At 34.8% G+C, this 23,290-nt stretch overlaps 1 protein-coding gene across 20 annotated transcripts in view; it reads left to right on the forward strand.

The window, feature by feature from the left end:
- Positions 1-23,290, forward strand: part of MEF2C (myocyte enhancer factor 2C) — a 161,473-nt gene that overhangs the window by 21,167 nt on the left and 117,016 nt on the right. For 3 of the 20 annotated variants that reach the window (XM_053911963.1, XM_045197816.2, XM_045197827.2), the window contains one exon: positions 10,624-10,720. The exons of 16 other annotated variants lie outside the window; for them this stretch is intronic. The gene's annotated coding sequence lies outside the window, so the exon portion shown is untranslated. Of the gene's footprint in view, positions 1-4,483; positions 4,567-10,623; positions 10,721-23,290 lie in introns of all 20 variants that reach the window. One more of the 20 variants, XM_045197815.2, reaches the window with a different exon arrangement.

The following is a 23,290-nucleotide window of genomic DNA, read 5'->3' on the forward strand; positions in this document are numbered from 1 at the left end:
CTGGCTTGATAGAGGGCTTCTTAATTGGTGTGGACAAAAAGTAACACCCTGGCTGTGGTAGTCTATACATTTCACAATTAGTGTTGGCATTTCAGTACAGGCATTGCTGCTTAGGTCAAGTCAAATACATAGCTGTTATAAAACAAACAAGGTTAAGTCACTTAAGTCGCCTTCTGTTTGGACTTTGGATGAAAGTTATCAAACTCAGTGATAAAGTTTGGCACAAAGGAGGTATATATAGATATGGCACAATGTTTACGGTATTATTAAATACTATACAAGTATTTATATTTAATACTAATGTTATCTCCTTCCCAGAATATGACTATTAATTCTTAAAAGAAATTTATATCTCAAACATTTCTGGCTATTCTAGTTCCAGTAGTTACTTTTTGGGAAAAATTATTTTTCTTCACCATTTAGGAATGTGTGTCTTTGTATAAAACACCTTTATATGTAAATGCTGACAGTATAATAAGCAGAATCGGGCTGACTGCCAGTTCTTTAACTGGTTCTCAGTGGAGAACTGCTTTGACACAAAGTGGGTTTTACTATTGTGAATCTGAAACTAACTCTAATAGTAACTGTCTTGTGAAATGGCTAGTGACTGCATATATTTTCTAAGTGCTATAAAGGGAACTCCAGCCGCCTCATTATACCAGCCAGAAAGAGTGACCAGCCTCTTTTTCACTGGCACCTTGCAATGGAATTGTGGTTGCAGAGTAAAGATGTTTATGTAGAGCATAATAACTTCAATCCCTAGAGGCTTGCTAAGACATGGAAATGTGACCACCTGTGAACCCCGTTTAACCTCTGAATTGAATACTAATTTTAGCTTTAAATAGATTAACAATTTCCAATTTGAAGATAAAACATCTTATTTAATTTTTAAAATAATGCCAGTTTGGGCTAGTCTTTTAAAAACATTCAGTATGTACCAATATGGTACAAGTAGTATTTTTGTTTCTTCATCAATTTTGGTTAAGTATAATGCAGTTAATAAACCATAGTACTGTCTCCCAGTGTATGCATGAAATTATTTATTAAGTTAAAAGAAGTTGTAGTTCTAAAGCAAGTGTTTCAGAAATTGACAGGTAAAGTGAAATATACATATCTAATATCCTATCTCAAGAGGAAAAAATCTCTAAAATATCTTCTATTTGTAGGAAAGTACATTTGGCTATATATTAGAATACTAACTCAATTCTAAAAGTTTCTGTCAAAACAAACTTTAAACTCAATATTTCTTTAAAATATGGTCCACCAGTCAGGTTAAAGAGATGAGAGTTGGCAGTTATCTTTACTTTAAATTTTACTAAACTTTATAAAAATCTACTTTTTTTTTTACTAGTATAATTCACACAACTTTGGAGTATCTGTGGCATATTCTCCAGACTTCGTACTAAAGATGGTATTTCACTTCATTAATTACGCTATTTATATTCTGATTCCCATGTATGTATCTGGAATATAGTGAAAGAAAATATTAAAGATGTAACTTTTATTAAATATTAATTTGTTTCTTCAGTTGAATAAAAAATGGGCACTTTCTAATAAAAAGTCAATCTTCCACCTTTCCTGAGCTGTTCACACTTTAAAAGTATGCAATCACATATATTAACTGTTCAGCATAGAAACATATTAACATTAAATACATGAAATGTAAATGATAAGAACTTTACTGAATCTTGCCTCTTTTCTCCTTTGTAAACATATTCAATTTTCAAAATCTGAGGGGAATGGTTCATTCCCATAGGGAAAAAGGGCTACCTAATGATTCAGAATTGAATCCTGAAAAAGCATGTTGTTTTATATTTTTCAGGTTTCTATGAATTTCTTCCTTATCCCTCAGTTTACCGAATCAATAACATCACAACCAAATCTTTCTAATAAGTGACTTATTGCATTTAATTTTCTTTTAAACAAAAACAAGCTAAATAACTTCTTTGCACATGTTAACATTATATTTCCAAACTTTCTTCTGTTTATTGTAGTATATTTTGTGGTTTTATTTCCCAACTCTATGTGTGGTATATCTTGAGTCTTTGAAATCTCAGAAAGTGACAAAAAATGGGGAAATATCTGTGCAGCAACTCTTGTGCTACATAAAACAACAACAAAAAAATAGTTATTAAATAGAGTACTCTGGCTTCAAGGACATGATTCAAAACAGCATGGAAGAATTTTATATGCAATTAAGGGTCACAGTGTGGACTTCGGAGAGATTATTAACAAAGTTCTACTTATTGGTCAAAAGCACATCCTCTGAGAAAACATGACACAAATTAATATCTAAAATTTATAAAAATGCACATATCCATTTTATGAACATAGTGACTGCCTGGACACAATGCAACGATTGACTCACTGGTGTTCGGTCTGTGAGCTGCACGTGGGAGGATGGGTGATTAAGACCCCGTCCGCAGCACTGTACATTAATCTCACGGGCGCGTGGATTGCCTTGCACTCAGGAAAGCCTGACTGTTCACCGAGATCTGTCACCTTTAGGAAATCAAACCAGATTACAGAGGCGATTCACAAAACCAGGAGCAACAACAGGGTCTGTGCACCTTACAAAAGGCGGATTACCCAGTTCACGTGTTATTCTGATAGGTCAAAGATAAAAGCTGATTGTTGGGAAATGGCAAGACACTCCAATTTCAAATGATTGCTAGCTAAGTATACCACGACCCTGTTGCTTCATCATTATCAAGAGCCATTCACAGCGAAAAACTCAGTTTTCAAATGACAAGCTTTAAATGTTGAAATAAGAGAAAATGTCCTTTTTGTACATGTCTTCGTTGCTTAAATTTTAAGTTCCATCACTTCTTTATGAACAGACTTCAAGTTCTGGCTGCTTATGGGAAGCAGTTATTATAAGGCTTAATTGCAGTAGACATTTTCAGAGGTATTGTAGAGAGCACAAAACAGAATTTGCCAGAAATAAAACATACACCCATGGTATTGAGTAACTGAGCAGAAAATGCATAGTAGTCAATAGCCATTATGTTATTCTGTTACCAAGTATGTTCTCCAGAAAAATGTGTAATTACATAGTTATAAATCCATATATTTGAAATAAACCTTTATAGGTGTTTATTGATCAAATTATATATATATATTTCATGAACATTATATAAAAGTCATTCTGTACAACAAAATATGATGTTTTCAGAGAATAAAGTTTGGTTTACATAAGAACATTTTGAAAACACCAACTTCTTACACATCCAACTGTACAGTAATTTCTTGCTTCTTTAAAATTTGAAGTCCTTTTTTACCCAACTGATGCCTCCTAGTGTTTCACACAATAAAACACTAATGAGTCATCCATAAATGTAAACATTGCATTTTCATTGCCCACATCTTCTGTGATACATAAAATTAATATTTATGTGTTTAATTTTCTCTGCATTATAATAAGATAGGAAATTCTAGTGAATGAAATGTTTCATATGAGTGGATTTGTGGCCCATACTTGCAGGTTTTCTTTGAACATAACAGTATCTTACTAAGTTTTAATAAGTTTATTATCTTCAGTTCCAGTTTATATATTCACTATTTATGTTCACTCTTATTCCAAGTGAAAAACATAGGCAGAATAGCATAGCTTCCATTTTCTAGGCCTGGAAATTATATGGTTGTATTCATTCGGAACTGTCTGATGAACAAATTGCGAAGGGACTAACCATTTAAACACTAAAATGTCTTAAAAGGGAATTAAAATTTTGCCTACTCTGTGTCTTGACATTTGCAAATTTCTTTGTAAAAGTGCAATAAAGAAAAATAGTTTTTAGAAAAAAACAAAAGTAAAGATAAATGCACACACTTCCACTTTATTAGAAAATAACAAAATAATACTTACCTTGAGAGTATATAATTCTACATAATTGAAGGAAGTCTTATTAGAACATAACTTCTCATGACCTGCAGATTGTCTTAATGAGGTTGAAGTTAGTGGACACCAACTTTGGTGTGAGTTTTCTATCATTAGGATAATGAGTGTAGACTCTCGATATTCTTGCACTTCGGTGATTTCAAACAGCTTTCTGAGTCTACTTATGAAGACGGATATTTTAGTTTCTCAATATTTTTTCTTTAAAATATTTATGAAAGGGAAGTGGCATTCCCCTAATGGGTCTTAAATTCAAAGGATGCACTCAAAAACTTGTAACATTTATGGGCCTCTTCCTGAATTGTCATACAACACACATGTGCACAAAAATGTTCACAAATTTCTTCCATTAAGACAAGTGTTCTGAGAGTCCTGACTTAGATACCAGCCTGAGTGAATGCGATTCATTGTTATTACCTGTATGCATATGTGTCACTTAGTTCTCCTGGTTCAGACAGAGCACATTTTACCAATATTTAACTCTCATTTAAGATTCTCTCGTTTGGTCAATAATACAGTGCTAACACAATTCTCTGCATGTTGGACACATTTCAAAGAATGTAAGGGGGTGTATTCCTTTCGTTCAAGGAAGCAAACATGTAGAAAGGGGTGGACCTTTCCCACAAGAGCCACATTTCTTCCCTTGGAGAATTGAAGCAAATATGCAGTCTGTAAGTGAATAACAGCATGTGAAAAAAATAATTTGTAATGGTCTGCTGTAGTTACTGAGCAAAGGAAACTGTCAAGTTTTTTTCTGAAAGCAATTATTGATAACCCTTCTCACAGTGAATGCTGGAAAATGTCTGAAAGTTTTGTAATTTTAATATTATTTAACTTCTGTAAAGTGCACTAGAATTATTTTTGCATGAAACAAGTATTCAATAGTAACTATTTTACAGATGCATTGAGGCATAAATTTAGAGATAAAGGAGCTAGAGGTACCCATTCCTTACTTCTCTCTTTTAAGAATGAGTAGATAGTATCAATGTTCTTTTATGTTAGTTGTTTTTATGTGTGTCAGTAAAGAAAATTCTATGAAAGAGAGTACCACTGTAAAAAAAATAAGATTATACAAAGATTATTCAAAATAGTATTATCACATTTCTTTGTATTATTTTAATGTTAACTGCAGGGAAAAAGCCATATTCCCATTAAGATGGATATTATGTGATACCTGCTCTGTAAGTCCATGTTTTGGTTTCAGGTGGTAAAATGAGTAACATTCATATGGAGATGTCCATGATGCATTTGTTTTATGTAGTCATTGTATTGGCCAAGTTAAATCACTGTATTTATTTTTAAAATATAGTGGCTAGTGTAAACAAAATTCAAAGTACACATAAAGAGAATCTTTTGAGGGCACTGTAAAGGAAATCGGTGATAATTACAAGCAATAAAAACAGTAAACCATTACAGGCAGATTTCTGCAGGAATCATTACTCTTTAATAATGCAGACGTTATAGAGACTTTATTAATTCTTAATGCTGTAAATTTGAAATGAATGGAACAATGTTGCTCATCCTGCAAGTGGTTGCTATTCATGAAGAATGACAATGCAGATCTTCTACTAATTATTTAACTAAAGTACCTTAAACTTGGGTTTAGAGACTGGAGAAACTGATCTCTGAAGCAATCCCTAGTGAGAACCTGCTTTTTGTAAATAGCATCCTGAGCGAGGTCTGGTTTTCTTCTTGTATCTTGTTGTCACAGATAAGATACACACGAAGAATTCATATATATTGTTTTCAGGTACTACGGATTTCTATCATGTTGGTTTTTAAAAATGATGACTATGGTCCTTTGATAGAATGCAAAGTGTTTTTTTTTTTTTAACAGCTAACAACTACCTCTCTCTTTTTTTCATGTCTGTGTTCTTCCAGCAAGTTAAAATGATAAGAAAGAGAATGCATCTTTTCCCTAAACCCGCATATAGGCAGTTTTAGCTTAGATATGCTTACGTATTTTTCAAAATCAGAAAATAGATTCACTAATGTAAATATGTAAGGGCAGACAAGGAAATTAGTCTAGTACTTAATATAGTAAACATAACTTTTTTTAACCTTCTAATTAATTGTTGACCATGCATGAGGTGTACAACCAAGGCTTATTAGGGAAAGCTGGTATTATTGCTTAATGTAACATGAGGGAATTGGGATTTCTTTAAAGTAATTTTGAAGATGTGATTATTTAGCAGAAATATTCACTGGAGCATTTTATTTTTAGAAATCATGGTCACACAAGGAAGCCTTTATAAGACCGACTACCTAATTGCAGTCAAAATCTCTTTAATGAATGAACACACACACAGAAGAACACACATTTTAAGAATATAATGCCCCTATATTTTTCAGTTTTTTGCTACATTCTTTATATTCGAACAGAACATACGTGTCTAAGCAGATGTTTTAAGTTATATCCTTCATGGAGGTGAGTCTGTAAATGTCCCATTTAACTTAAATGGCTTTGTGGGAAGGTAGTTTGGGCAGTTCAAGAAGAGAGAAACCCTTAAGTTACTATAGTTTCAGCTCTTTTTAAACACAGTAATTACCCTCAGGATAAAGAAAGTGAAATACTCTTTTAATTCTTTGTAACATCCAGTTTCTAAGGTAGAGCTCTGGTACAGTTTTATTTTTGAATATTCAGCGCAGGTACAGGCAGCAGAGCTACAAAATGAAAACTTGCTGGCTGCAGACCAGATACATGCACGGTGCCACATCATAAACTTCCCCTCTTCTGCCTCGGAGTGATTTCAGCCCCAAGTAATGTCCTTTTTCCCCTTACGTAGGCTAAGGAGCAGAGGGCCTTCTTCCTGGGCAGTCACTTTGGTAAGGAAAAAGCATAATGTTTCCCTTCTTTAGCTTGAAAATTCAGCCTCTTAAATCACTAAGACATTAACTGCAAAGTGGATTCACTATGTTGCTTCTTCCTTTCTTATAGCAGTTTAGAATGCATAAAACAATAGGTGTGAGATAGAAAGAGACCTCTTCCCCACCCTCCTCCTTCCAGCCCATGCAGGCCCAATCAGATGTCTGTATTTTTTTGTTGTTGCTTTGCAGAGAAAAATATAATGGTTTCTTTTCAATGAAGCCTGTGCATTATATTCCAGCTATGTTAGGTCATTTTGTGATGCAAATTAACGTTGTGTGTTTTTTGTATTTATCTTGGGAAATAGCAATGTTCCACCACAATATGAGGCACTACAGTAATTTTTATTGATACACACAATTTTAATGATTGCTAGGTCAAAATATGAAGAAAAAATGTGGGCTTTAGTTTTCGGATTTGGTTTATGCTCTTCATTTGAAAGGTACAGTGTAAGTAGTGTGCTTATTACCATGCAAAATAAATCAACTTCCAAATATCTGCATTAATATTCTTTGCATTTGAAACTGTAGTCTGAAAGCTCACACTTCTCCTTGTAAAATAAAGTAAAAAATTGTTAAAACCAGTCTTTAATTACCAGTTACATTTTCAGTCATTACCAATGTGATTTTTAAAATCCTATTAAAAAATAATTTCTAGCTGCCATGGTTCCTTTCAATCATAGCAGAATTCTCATTTGTGGGAAGTGGAGTCAGATTATTGCCAGCACACCCTTCTAAAACTAGCCTTCTCTGACAAAAATGTATTAAGTGGGAGCCCTAAGTAGAAAGTGCTACTATATAATAGACATTTGTTTCAATTTTATTTTTATACTAAATTATTGATTTAGCATTATACAAATGGTGTTTAAATATTAGTTTAGTCATTAACCAACTAAACCAATTGTTAACTGCCTATATAAAATTTACCAAGTCAGACCAATAGTTAAATGTATTTTAATTTTCTCTTTAAAATAGAGAAGAAATATAATTTTAATTATGTTTAAATATCAAGCAACTATTTTTCTGTGAATGCAAGTGTTTCCTAATAGTATCAAGAAATTAATACAGCGTAGATCTTAAAATTTAAAGGCGCTCCTAAGAGTATGATCACAACGGCCTACTCTTGCCCTAATGAGCAAGGTGTGATGAGCAAGGGCCTTACACCAGGCACAGTTTCAAGGCTCATTAACAAGGGGGGGAATGTTAAACTTTTTTTTGCATATATCAATGTACACAGGAGTCAGTATTTTTTGACATTTATTTTTTACAAAATTAGGCATTCTATTTAAAAATCATATTCAGCCATTAAAACTGCTTTTATGTAGGATACAGTATGAGACTTCTTTATCTCCTTGGAATTCTCCTGAACTGTAAGATAATTGGAATCATTATGGATTGATAAATATTGTTAGACACATTGTAAAGCTCCAATTATTTAATGTGTACCAGATAAAAAATTTTAAATAGAAAATGAGTTTTCTTGCCCTTTAAGTATTATAAAAACTTTACCTGATTAAAACATAAATCTCTTGGAGATTTCGTAGTAGGTAATTCTCTGGGCAAGATTTTTTTTTTTAAATTTAACTGTTAAGTAATAAATTACCAAGTACTGTTCTTTTTCAAGGTGCCTGATTTCCATTCACATTTGAGGAACCTCGTTAAGTTGTTGGGTGGTCTTTAAGGAAAGGTATTATGGTCCAGAAAGTAGATCTTTTCACCCTTCTTTAATATGTTAAAATGGTATAAATCCAGACCTAATTCCATCAGGATTTTTTTTTCTTAACTAAATTAATACTAGCAAACCTGGTTGTTAAAAAAAAAAAAAAAGAAAGTGTATCCATTTGTTCATTTCTGGTGTTTATCCAAAGACCACTTAAGAGTCTGTATAGGTTATAAGTTAAGGAAATAATTTTGACTACATCTTTCTTTTTTTTCACAGTTGAGTTTTTCTCCCCTTACATAAACCAAAAAAGAAATTCTCACAGTAACATTAATAGATTTACACAGGTCCGCGTAAAATACTCAGCCCCATTGCTTGTTTCCCTACGGCCCTTTGGCTGAAATGAATGGGCAATGTCCCTTCTAGGACTGTTTGATCTTTCTTGCCTTGAGTTAGATCGAGCGCTATGTGATTTTTCCCTTCTCTCATTTTATAACTTCAAAAATCAAAGAATTCTTAACCTCACCCTTATTTCTCAATTTTTATTGTTTTTGGAGTCTCTCCTGAGTTCTCTTCTTGCTTCAAAATATTTGGTATTGTGAGAAAGCAGGTGCGCTTTTAACTTGTTTTGACTACACATTTGAAGTCATATAATTGTTTTAGGTGTTGACTTATCTCCTTACACTTGAGAGACTGATGTGGTTCATCACAGCCCAGTGCCAAGTCATGAAAGAACCCCAGACGCTGATCTTGAAACAGCAGTCTATAGGATGGTGTCTTTGTAAGGAAGCTTTAGAGTCAGTGGATAGTACATTTACGGCAAAAACGCACAGCATTATGAATTCTCAGGAGGGAGTAGTTATTGGCCTAGTTGAACCAAGTTATGGCTTGCACGATATTCTGTGAAAACATCATGTTGGGCAAAAAGTCCAAGGTGTGGTGCATGTGTGTGCACTTGGGGTGCGTGTGTATAGGGAGGGGTGGCTAGGAGGGAGAGAGCAGAGAGTAACAGACAAAAAGCATGAGAGGACGAGGATGACTGCAACAGAAAGAGAAAATCGGTTTTTCTGATATGCAAACATAAAGAGCTTGTGAACCTCATCACCATTACTAATATCATTTTTTAAATTATACATATATATGTCCTATTAGACAAAGTGGCCCAAAGTGATACGGGGTAATGGTTAAGAACAAAGACCAAACTGGGTTCAAAATCCTGCCTCCCATTTACTGGTTAGTAGCTTGAGGCAGGTTATTTAACCACCAGAAAGCCTCAGTTTCAGCATCTGTAAAATGGGGATGTAATTATCCACCTCTTAGAGTTGTAAAGATTAAACAGGATGACACATATAAAATCACAATGTAGTGATTAGTAATTTGTAAATTATTATTATAACACTATATTTTATTTTATCTTCCTGCCAATGATGATTACTTAGAAATGCTTGGTAGAATAATTATTTTTAGTTCTTTTTCAATAATACTTTTATTCTGTTAAAATTGGGTCACTATCAGGGCAAGTCCCTAATTCTGATGCTATGTTAGGCAAGTGTTAATTATCAGTAAGTACAATAGACTTCTTCAAGAACATGAAACCCTTTCACACAATCAGATGTTATTCAATAAATATCATACTTAGAACCGTATGGAACCAGAAAACAAAATTATTGTACCTTTAAGTTTTACAAGTCACTTATTGAAACTTTTGAATTTCAGATAAATTACTGCTTAGTTTTAATGAAAGCTCAGATTGAAGGAAGCATTTGATGTGAATAGAATTATTAGGTGGTTTTAATAGTGAAAACAGCCACGCCAGGAATTCTAAAGGCTTTTTTTTTCTTTAACATTAGTATTATCCACTCTTGAAGGATATATTAATATTTCATATTTCTTATTACATAATTTTCATTGTATGCAGTAAGAATGAATAATATTAATGAAAACCGAGTGTCATCTTACTCACCTTTCTATTTTACAGTCACACTTGCAAATAATACATTTTCTATAAATATTTGTTGAATAAATTAATGAATTGTATTTACTAGTTACAGATAAAATGCATTTTTATTTGAAGAGTTAAAAAATAAGTAAATGGCATTTCTTTTGTCATTTTTTTTTATTTTTCAGATTTGAGGGATTGTTCATTTTAATTGTAGTTTATCAACTTTGAGATGATGAACAAGTGAACTTATTTTAATTTCAGTATTTTTTCTTCATGGGAGAAGAAATATAACATAGTCCAGAAAATGCAAGAAGTTTTACCTGAGGATTACACCTTTTGATAACACAAACAAACTTAGGTAAGACGCGGATGCAAATGGGACTATTTTGGTCTCAGAGCCTGTTTACCGCCTTTTTGTTTTTATAGCCACCTAATTTCTCAAAGAAATTCATATTTTCGAAGATGGGTAATGCTAATGAGGCCTGCCGAGTTTAGAAAGCCTGTGGAGTTACAACCTCCTGAGATTATTCTTATGCTCTTGAATAATGCCCCTCTAGTGTGCACCTTGCATTCAGCTTTCTTTCCTAGCCCTGTTTTAATGCCTGGCGAAAGAGTGCTCAGCACAAGAAACACTTGCAGAGTGGACTTCTCTATAGTAAAACCGCATGGACGGCTCCCAACACTGCAATCAAGGATGCCTCTAAAAGCTTTAATATAAAAGTAAAAATAATAATAATAGTAATAATAAGTCTGCATGAAGATGATGGAGCCCTCTAAGGCACATGGGCTTAGAGAATTATTCCCATCTGCAACCCCTCCCTCTGCTTGGGAGCCCTTTCCAGGGTTATGATTACTGGAAAATGGCAGTTAATCACCAGATTTTTTTTTTTTTTTTTTACTGCAGCTGCTTCAGTCAGACTAGTAATCTATTAAACAACTTGGTCTCCAGTTTAAAATTTGCATTGTAGACTGTATAGAATGAATTTTCATTGTAATCAGAGCATCCAAGAGAACTTCCTAATATGATTTATAGAAGCACATTTGTTTTTATGTATGGACCTCTGTAGTGCTGTTGAGCCAACTATTTAAACAATACTGTGGTTGATCAGCATAAAATGAAATATTGTAGCACTATTGAATGCAAGCAGCATTTACAATAGTCACATTTGCAGAATATTTGAATTTGTGGCGTCTCTAGTATGTAGCAGTAAAACACCCACGTAATTCAAAACTGACCCAGATATTTAAAATTTGACTTGAACCTGAAAAGGTTTTAGAAGTTTAGCCTTCTTGCACCAGACTGTGGTAGAGTGGTTTGGCCTCTTTTTCTACTTTAAATCTTATTACATTTGCCATAATTTGAAGAAATATTCCAAAGCCTAAGTCAATATTTAGTGCTAAGAGAAGACAAAACAGCTCTAATTTACAAAGGACCTTTTTAAAACACATTCTTATATGTAAAATTGACAGGCTACAAGAGGTGGTTGGATGAAGTTCATCATGTTGGAAAGAATGTTTCAATTAAAGTTGAGCACTTTCTCTTCCAGGTCCTTTTTTCTCCATTTTTTTATTTGCTGTGCCAAGGTATCCATGTGCGTTTTTCCACTGTCATCTGGCTCATTCCCAGCAGATGCACACAATCTGTTCTGCTGTCACTAACAGGGTTCGGTTTATGAAAAGAATGTGTCAGAACATGCCACTATAGTCACTTTTACAGGTTTTTTTAAAGAGTAGCTGAGAATATATGCATCGCCCTCGTTTTATTGTACTCAGCCTTTAAGAGGTTTCTAAGAAACTTTTACAACATCAGTAGACCAAAAGCTTTCTTTTAAACATATTTTTGACCAAAAATTTACTTTCCATTAGAAATAAAATTGTAAAAGTTCACAAATATTTTTAATGATGAGAATATGTATTGTGTTAAATTTGAGTAGATTTTTGTAGGAATGTTTAAAATCAACCAAATATTTTTTATGAAAAATCAAATTTCCAATTACAAAATTTCCTTCAGAATCAGTAGATACATACCTCTTACTAAAATCAAACCTACTTTCCTACTTAAATCAAAGCTTTCTTTTAAAATATTGTGATATACTATTCAGGGTATGGTCATATATACCAGTGACTTGATTTCATAGATAATATGGATTTTTTTAAAGTGTTTGACACCATTAAATTAAACCAAAAGCAATTAAACAATCTTATCCTATAGAGACATGATAAACTGTATAGTCTCTAAAAATAATGTGATATTTTTCTTTGTAGATGTTCACATTTTGAAATCATGATAGGTAAATATTTCTGAACTTGATTTTCATTTATTGAGGTGTCTCTAGTCCTACCAAGTATTCTAAATAAAAATTCATTTTTTGTTGTCTTCTTCATAGCAAATAATTTCCCTGGTTTTATATAAATGAAAAAAATTGAGCAATGGAAACCTGCATTCATTCCTGAAATAATGAGCTTAATAAGTTAGCAATGACTTTTAAGTGAAGTATGTGTAGTAAGTACATGCTGCGTATATATGCACATGCAGGTAGACAATGGACACATCAATATTTGTCTACAGATCATGGTATCTATGTATCTCCCAGAATTGAAGATTTTAAATGTACATATGTGCTAATTTTAGATTTTTGAAATATTTTTTGTCATGAAACCAACTCAAATTTCAGGAAAACTAAGCAATTTTATTAAAGTTATAATTCACATGAGCTAAAATTAATGAATGACCACATACAAAGTAAACATTAATTATATATAGGATAACTAGTTACTGTATTTCTTCATAAAGAAAATTTATGAAATACCCTTTAAGGCATAGTTTCTGTCAGAACATATATTGTCAGATAAATAAGCAATACTCATATACATTAACAGATCTTTTTGAAACAACTTTTCACATATTAGCAAGAAAATAATTTACTTGGACTTTATTGGCTTCGTTGTCACATCATACAGATTAACTGCTAAATTATCTTGTCTTGAGTTGTATCAAATGATTGTTGTAGTAAGTTTTTTAATTCCTAAAGAAAGGTGAATTATTTTCCATTATATTTTAAATATAGAAATGTATGCAGCTGTCATAAGTTGACTTTGAAATGTTTTTGATGACATAAACAGGGTAGATATGTTTAAGATGAGTGATAAAGGACATTTCTGCAATTCACTTTCTCCTGGCAATCTTTTAATTTAGCCATGACTTTATGTGTCAGATAACTTTACTTTTTAACTAGTCTGTAGGTACGTGAAATTGGTTAGTTTTGGTAATCCTGAATATTTGCTCTTGGGATAGAAAGTCTACACCAAGAATCACAGGTGGCGAACTGAAAAAATCTTTGGTGGAATCCCATGGAATATGGGAGCTTCCTACTCTTCCACTCAAAGCCGTCAGCAGTGGGGATGAGATTTGCCCTCGTACATGACAAAGGTAGACTGAACCTTAATAACTACTACTGCCAGTATTAAGGGAACGGTCATAGGTACTGGAGAACAACCAGAATCTTTTTTTTTTTTTGCTGCGATTTGAATATACATGCACAACACCATTTTGAGACAAAACTCCATGGGCAAATTTAATTGTACTTACCCTGAATGTAATCTTGAAAATCCTTTACTATATTTATTACTCAAAGTGTTACTACAATCCTAAATATCATTGGATGGGGAGTTGAGAGATCTTACTCCTCTTAGTGAGATTCACAGAACTTAAAGAATATTTGTAAATATGGTTTACCTTGTGAAATATTTTTAAATACCAGATCTTCTAAAATGGTCAGCTCTTTTATTTATAATGCTTTATAATGAAATAATAAGATTTTCTTCTAATTTTATTTTTAAAAATTAAGGGAAGAGTATTTTTGAAACTTGAAATTTTCCTGGTTCTCTAGGATATGAATGAGGGGGCCTATTTATCTCAAAAATTTTTTTTTTTGAATTTTGCTAGTTGCCTCAATTTCCAACGTGGGTCCCACCCTTCTTTGTGGTTGGGAAGTAGTGCTTTCTTTGCATTTGCTTAGTCACAGGACTTTGGAACAAAGACAGACTATTTGTGTGAATCTGTCCCCAAAATATGTATTATTCATAGACTGTGAAGCCCATCAAAGAGCCTCACTGCATGGGTAATGATAGGTTGGACTGCAGTGACCAGAACGGCTTTCTTGAGGGAATGTAGACAGTCTTTTCCTTTCCCATCTGCCTGAGCACATGTTGGCCAGTTGGTTTTCAGCTCATACTGGCTTGGAGGTTGGAAGTAAGACTGGTCTTATATAAATGTAATTGATATTTTCAACTATGAATTAGAAATTCCACTTTTATTTTATGCAGCATCACTACTCAAGATATCTCTAATAATTCTAATAATGTTTGTTATGTGTGAAAATGCATATTGTTAATTAGAAAGTATTATTAATTACATCTATATTTACACAGTAACAATCACAGGTAACACTTTTTGAGGGCTCACTATATATTTGGGCACTGTTCTAAGGGCTTGAGGCTTTACATGCATTAACTCATTTATTCCTCAAAACTAATGAAAGAGGCATTGTTACTATCCCCATTTTACAGATGAAAATCTAAGGCAAAAATGTTTAAGCATCTTGCCTAAAGTTACCCACTTCACTACAGGCAGAGCTAGAACCTGAAACATAGTCAGTCTTCAGAGTCTACTGTTTTGCCAATGAAGCCAAAATCTCACATTACCTCAGCAATTAGACAAGAAAAAGAAAATGATTTAATTATAGAAACTTAAATTCACATGGCATCTTGGGGAAAAGTATTCAGTAACCCCAGAATGACATGTTTAAAGCTAAGTTTGTGTGATATATTTGTATGGTTTTTAAAAGAGAAATGAACTAATTCTTGGTCTATGATACAGTTCAATGTTGTTAATGTGGAGAGGAAAAAAAATATATATGTGGATATATATGGTCTATCAAGAAAAAGTCGAACCATTGTTAATATAAAGAGAATGATTTGTGTGGCAGTGATTTAACCTGGCAGCCAAGGAGGGTGAGCTGGAATGTGCATGCATGAACAGTGACGCCTTCACTGTACTAGTCAGTGGGGTGGTAGATGCCACTGAGTGATCATGTATACTCTGTGGACCTCACATTCAAAATGACTGAGTGACCAGAGCAATGAATCTGCATCAAATTTTGCCTTAAGCTTTACCGTTCCTCTGGGGAAACTATTTGGATGATTTAGAAGGCGCAGCTATGGACAACTGGTGATTGGCAGCTTCACCACAACAATGTACCCACTCACGCATCACATCTTTTACAGAGTTTTTTGGCAAAACATCAAATCACCCAAGTGACTCGGGCCCCCTACAGCCCAGATTTGGCGCCCTGTGACTGCCTTTTCCCAAAACTAAAATCACCTTTGAAAGGGAAGAGATTTCAGACTGTTGATGAGATTCAGGAAAATACGAGGGGTGGCCGATGGTGATTGGGAGAACTGTGTGAGGTCCCAAGGTGCCTACTGTGAAGGGGACGGAGGTGTCATGGTCCTATATACCGTGTTTCTTGTATCTTGTATCTTCTTCAATAAATGTCTCTATTTTTCATATTACATGGCTGGATACCTTCTGGACAGACCTCATATATGGGTCCTGTTTTCTTATATATAAGTGAATATTAAATGGCTTTCAGAAGCTAGTTAATTTAATAAGTACAGATAGATATTCTGGAGAATTTTAATTCAAGCATGACTTATAACTTCCTCTTTGTAGTTAAAACAGAAAAAAAAAAAAAACAAACCCTTAAAACCAGAGATAGATGTGGAATAAATACCAGCAAGTTAGAACACCTTGCATTATACCTGAAAACTAGGAAATGTTATATCAAATTTATTCATCCGATGCATGGCCTTTCATTTTGTAACTGAATATTTCTGTGTTCAGTAAAAGGACTTTTAAAAAAAGGAAAGGACCCTGGCTGAGTGGCTCAGTTCGAGCATCATCCCACACACCAAAGGGTTTAGGTCTGATTCCTGGTCAGGGCAAATGTTGTGAGTTTGAGCCCCAGTTGGGACGCATATAAGAGGCAACTGATAGATGTTTCTCTCTGGTAAGGAATTTAAAAAGAAAAGGAAAAGGATTGTGTTCAGAATTTTTACTATGAGAAATAATATGAACTTTCTTGTTCATATTACAGTTTTTTGTTTTTTTTCATAAAAGCATTACTGTGTCCTTGACTAGCAGTAAGGACAGAGAGGCTGGTCAGAGATCAAACAAGACTCAGATACTTATGAATTACCAAATGTATATGCTCTGGACTTCAAAATTAATAGCTACCATATCTTTAAAATCATGGGTTCCTTGCCAAATTTCCACAGTGGATTTTAGTAACTACATTTGGTTCTACTTTATTTTGTACTGCTGCAGAGAAGCAAATGCTTATTGGGGTTATGCAAACACCCAAATAACCTGTGTTCTCTGTATTTAAAAATGCTTTTTATTAGAAATGTGACTTCCTGATTTAGGAATTAGATGTGTAATTTGAAATTAATTGGTTGCAGTGATAAATAGCCTCCATGTCACGTTGTGGTGCCCACTGGCAAGGGGAGTTCTGTTTACTTTCTGCAATATTAAGTGCCACTGGTAATGTTCACGTCTCTCTAATGAAACCACCGAAGCTAGTTATGCCTACTTCCTAATGTGATTTTGACTATATTATTTGAATTCCCTCTTTGGAACCTTCCAGCTGTAAAGCACACTCTTAAGACTCCACAAAACACCAGATCTATATTTAGTATCCATTTGAGTTCTAAATATACAGGAAACAAGTATTCACTATAAAGGCCTGGATTACCCAAAGACTGAGGAGGAAGTCATGGCTGTGGGATAATTCTATAAAGGATAATTACATAAATTATTAGTAATATTTCCAGAAGGTTGTGATGTAGCTAATACTACATTTTGAAAGCCTTTTCAAAATTTTTGATTATCCAAGGACTAAAATCAACTCACAGTTTTCCCAAACAGAATCCATTCAAAAAATGCAAACTGTAACTGATTTTGGGTTTATGTTAAGTGACATGTCCTTCTTATAATTACTTTTGAGCAGTGCTTCTCAATCCTGGCTATATGGCCAGCTTTTAAAAAATACTGATGTCAAACCTTGGCTGGTATGTCTCAGTGGACTGAGTGCCAGCCTGCGAACCAAAAGGTCTCTGGTTCGATTCCCAGTCAGGGCACATACCTGGGTTGCAGGCCAGGTCCCTGGTTGGAGGCATGCAAGAGGAAGCCAATGGATGTTTCTCTTGCACACTGATGTTCCTCTCCCTCACTTTCTCCCTCCATTCCCCTTTCTCTCAAAAGAAATAAATCTGTATTGATGTCCAGGTCCCACCTCGAGATATAAACTAAATTGGACTGCCATCCAGACACAGCTGTTTCTCAAAGCTGCCTGGTGATTTTAAGGTGAAGCCTGGGTGAAAACCAGTATTTAGAAGATAAATCTGGAACTTTGGTCATACAATTTCATGTTAAAGAGACAAATAAGCATATAACTTGAAAACTGTCTTGGGCAAGTGCCCATAAAATATCCACTGCTGTTCCCTAAAACTTTCCCTTTGGACCTCCACCACAAATTGATTAGTCATTTCACTCACTGCGTATGTGATAGGAGGTGTCTTGCTAGATGTCAGGGATACAAAAGTGAAAGATGGAGTCTCTGCCTCCCAGGGATTCAGTCTGATGAGGGGGATGAACATGCCAGGTACAATTATGAATGTAATGTGATAAAAGCTATACTGCAGGTATGTTGTAGGTAAAGTGGATACTCAATTGATGGAATGTTCAACTTCTGGGGGAGATGACTAGTCGGGTCAATCTTCAGTAGCAGAAGGGATACTTAAGGTGAGTCTTAAATAATGAGTCAAATCCTGGCAGTGTTCTAGAAAAGGGAATTTTTTATTCCTCTTCCCTCTGATAACATAACAGATTTTTATGAGTTTTTTATATGAACTCCCATGTTCTCAACCTTGCCTCCCCATTCAGGCCTTGCTCAGGACTGTAGGTGCTGTTGAAATGGGGGGCAGCTAATGAAGCAATGAGGATGGTACCAAAAGGAGGAAGAGTCTAGTTAATCCCCTTTCCATTCTCTGGTATGAAAGAAAACCTCACTGTTACAGATCTGGAGGTGACCTCAAGGACTTGCTCCTCTTCCACTCCCACTCACACCCTATTTCCTAGACACAGCTGAAAGGAAGGATGGCCTGATCCAGGCCCTCCCCTGCAGTTCACTGTTTTAACAAGGGTGTGGAAAAGTTACGAATGAGGGAGAATAGCACCAACAGGGAGGTAACACCACAAGAATATTTTATGCAGTGGAGACTCAACTTTTGTCTCTTAGAAAAAGTAATTTTAAAAAAATTCAAGTGGTATTTCTCCTTTTTGTGTTCTAAAAAAGCAAAAATACATAAATGTACTTTAGGGATGTCATACCCTTTAGAAAAACTCATGTGTATCTCTATTTTTTTTAAGATTTTATTTATTTACTTTTAGAGGGGGAAGGGAGGTAAAAAGAGAAGGAGCGAAGCACTGAAGTGCAAGAGATACATCGATTGGTTGCCTCTCACATGCCCCCAACTGGGGACTTGGGCCACAATCCAAGCATGTGCCCTGACTGGGAATCGAACCCTCAACCATTCAGTTCACAGGTCGGCACTCAATCTACTGAGCCACACCAGCCAGGGCTCTTGCATATTTTTAAAATAAGTTACGGTAATAGAAGGGAATAAATCTGTAAGACATAACAAACTACGGCCTTATAAGACACATAGAATCGAAGAAACTGAACTTGTTCCTCCTATGTTGCCAAACATACTTACAACACACGCACACACACACAGCTTCTGTGTACATATCAGAGGACAGAAAAGGCCAGGTATGACTAAAAAATAAATATACGAGTTCTACAAGTTAAAAGAAATAGACTGCATTATTTCATAGGAAGCCTTACTGTAAAATGAACCACATCCAGTTTGGGGGAGGGTGGTTAGATGATTATCTTAGTTACATAATGGAATAAAATTCCAAGTCTGTAGAGCGCCTTACCTCCACAAGCCACAAATCTTCCTTATTTAAAGCCCAGTTTCACACTGGGAAGGACAAAGGGAACTGGGCTGCACTGCTCGATTATATTGTTTCCCAGTGACTGGAGTAGAGAATTAAATTAGTTATGAAAGACTGAGAAATTTGATCTAATGGATTTCCTTTTTTGGAAGTCATAAAATGTACTGATTTTGATCTCAAATAGATTAACCTCACACATGCAATTAGAAAATTATCACCTTGAGTAAATTAAGTATACAGTATTGAATTCAATTAGTGGATTATTAGAGATTTACAAGTCAGTAAATATCATAAGGTGAGATTTATTTTTTTAATGCAACTGGAAACTTTCCAAAGATTCAAGTAATTTTTAAGCCCTTGGAAGCCCCCAGTGCTGGTTTTGCAGGAAAGGGGCATATTTATAAGGGCTGTTTTATCTTTGAAAGGCAGAGCTTTCTATGATTGCAACTTACAGATTTATTGAGTCAGCGAGGTAATCCAGATGAGTTTTTCTCTCACATCATGCAATAGCTGAGAAGCTCTTTAACGGCAGTCAGTTCACAAATGGACAGACTAGTTAAATTCAAGATCGTACATCCACATAAGATAATGCTGTAACATACCTGTATTAGGGTATAAAGCTGTGTATTACTAAGACAGTTTATTACAGTGGATTTCAAGATCTGGCTTCATGTTTGAATTCTTGGAGAGCTTTTAGAAAATAGCAATGGCTCTGACCCATGTGGCTCAGTTGGTTGGGTGTCCTCCAGCAAAACACAAGGTCGCTGGTTCGATTCCTGGTCAGGTCACGTGCCTGGGTTGTGGGTTCAGTCCCTGGTTGGGACGCATACAAGAGGCAACCGATCGTTGTTGAAAATCAATATTTGTCTCTTGCATCGATGTTTCTCTCCCTTTCTCCCTCCCTTTCCCTCTCTCTAAAAATAAATACATACAATCTTTAAAAAAAAACAAAACAGCACTGCTGGGGAACCAAGTCCAGTGATTCTGATTTCATTGATCTTGGATGGGTTTACATATTATTATTTTGAAAAAGTATTTCAAATGATTCAAATGTGCAGTCAGAATTAAAAACTTCTGTTAGCATTCAAAATCTTTAGAACTTTGAATCCTCTTTGGACACTAAGGTGAAATAAATAAAGAATATTAGCATTACTTCCCTTTTAACTGTAAAACTGAGAAGAAAAGAAATTGAATTCTTAAGTTATAACAGGAAAATTATCTCTTCCATAGAATCTTTCTTTTCCTGGTTTATGAGACCAGCTGTATTATTCCAGTTTCTAAATTATTGGCATTTCTAAAGATGAAGTAACAGGGGAAGTGATGAACTTTATAAATAGACTGCCTGAAATATTTGGCATGAGGGGTCAAGATGTAGGCGAAGCTAGAGAAAGACTCTAGTTTATGCATTAGCCAGCAGCCAACAGTTGTTAAATTTCCTAAATTTCCTTAAGAAAGGGAAGAGTAAGAATCTCTTTAAGAACGTAATTTTTTTTTCTCCAATGTGTAGTCAGTAAAACCCAGAGGGGAAAAAAATGTACCTTTCAAGCCAAAATTAGGTCATGCCAACCACAGCAAATTGGAAGCTCTACTTAAAATGTAGTCTTGCAGGATTGCTGTGGATCATCTTAATGTCACGCACGTGGTGGGGCCGATGCTTCCAGGCCCTGACTTCGGGCCTCTGCCGAGCCGGCCGGCTCTGCTGGCTGTCTGGTCACCCAGTCAGGCTGCCTTTGGCGCTCGGACATGGTCTAAGTGTGTGTCTGAGAGGTATGTCCTGGAATACAGCAGTTTTTAAGTTGAAAAAAATTACAGTTTATAAAAGAAAACCTCAGCAAAACAAAACGTGGTTCATTTTGTTTTATGATTCTAGAAGGGGAAGATGTTAAAGGCAACGGAATAGACAAATCCAGAAGAGTGGTGAGCAGGCATGCCATCCTGGTGGTTAGGAAGACATTGCCAAATAACCAACCTTGCCATTAGAAAAAGAAAGAAAGAAACCTAGAAAGTAATAGTTTAATCCATTTATTCACCTGTTCACATTAGAAGTGGCGGGATTGTTCTTTTTCTAGCCTTGAGGGATGAAGAAAATTGGAAGGCACTTCATTCATTTCATGGGCATGTATCCATATTGGAAAGTTGAATCTACTGTAAAATGCAATGTATTTCCATTATGTTAAAGAAATGGCTGCTTTTTTTCCTACCTGCAGAGCATAGTGTTTTGTTGGTGTTTCTATTCATTATTTGAAAGTTGAACTGGTCATAAAAGTATAACTTATTTCCATTACGTAAAGGAGCTTACACTCTTTCCTACTAACAGAAAGTATTTAATAAACTGATAAGGACTATAAGGTTTTAGACACTCTATTGTGGAATTCACTTGAGAACTTTATCAAGTTGTGTAAGGAAAGTATTAGTGTCTGTTACAGTGCCCCATGTGTTTGCTCTGTTCTCAAACAAACAAACAAACAAAACTAAACTATAACTGGTTGAACAGTATGGAATTCAGTCCTACTATAACAACAAAAAATCTCAAAGTTTTGGACTTGTTCCTAAATGAACACATGTATTTGCAGCTGATGGCCATTAGCATCATGTCAGGTCACACAAAGAAGTTTTTTCTCTTCCAGAGCAACTCTCCAACGTGTACAATTAATTGTACCATCTAGTGTCCAAGTTGCTGGCATCTTAGGATGAGCTAGCAGTAGATTTTTAACATTCTATCTGCTATGAATTGAAGTGGAATATTCTGTGAGAGTTTGAAAAAAATAAATGTTTTTTTCTATTATAGAATACTTTATTCTTCAATAATTACTATAGGAACATTTGCATGCTGAGTGGCATTCTTTTTTATTTTTCTTGCATGCTGGTTCTGTAGTATATTCTGTGATACACAGGAAAGAAACGACCTGATCGGTACTGCATGAGGGCTCTGGGAACACTTCACAGAGGAGCGAACACTTGAGCTGGATCTTAGAGGAAGAGCCTGAATGTGTCATGTCTCGTTGCTACGTGTCTTGCCTTTTGAGTAGAATCTAGCTTACCACCGTGTACCCGATAACACAGCCACGTTCCCAACACAAATAATTTGTCCCCCAAAATCTGTTTTAAAGTTGAAAAACCCAGAATTTACTTTACATAGAAAGAATTTTTAAATGGTTCATTTCTCACATTGTGTCCACAACAGCCCATTGTACAGTTACAATAAAAAATTTTAAAATAGTAGGAAGCCATACGGGTGTTTTAACACAAATAACTGAATTAGATTGTTCAAAGTTTCCTTAACCAGTAATCCTTGGCCAAGCATTCTTTTACATGGCAAATGGAAGTTTTATGAAAATAATGAAAACAATTTCTAAGTTTCGAAATGTAGTCCACCACGTCCATACCTCAGAATCATATGCAGTGTTCCTTCAAAGGGAAGCTTTCTCACCACCACCTTCCTGGGAGAACTGTCGGCATAATACTAGATGTTTAGTGAAGTTTGAGGGTTCTTGCTTAAAGACTGCAAGTATTCTTAGTTTATAATTTCTTTTTAAAATAGTTTTTTCTGTTTCTTCATGTGTGTATATATATATATATACATATATATATATAATAAGCATCACTCTAAATATTTATTAGTTATTGCTAGCTAACATGTAGAACATATGAGAAAGTGTTTTCCCAAAGGGATGACTGAATAAAACTAAAGAAGAAGACAGAGCCCTGGCTAGTGTGGCTCTGTGGATTGAACTTTGGCCTGCCAAACAAAAGATTGCTGGTTCGATTCCCAGTCAGGGCACATTCCTGGGTCAGGTACCCACTTGGGAGCATGCAAGAGACAACCAATTGATGTTTCTCTCACAC

This window comes from Desmodus rotundus, chromosome 1 (assembly GCF_022682495.2).
Source record: "Desmodus rotundus isolate HL8 chromosome 1, HLdesRot8A.1, whole genome shotgun sequence".
NCBI classification, from domain to species: Eukaryota; Metazoa; Chordata; class Mammalia; order Chiroptera; family Phyllostomidae; genus Desmodus; species Desmodus rotundus.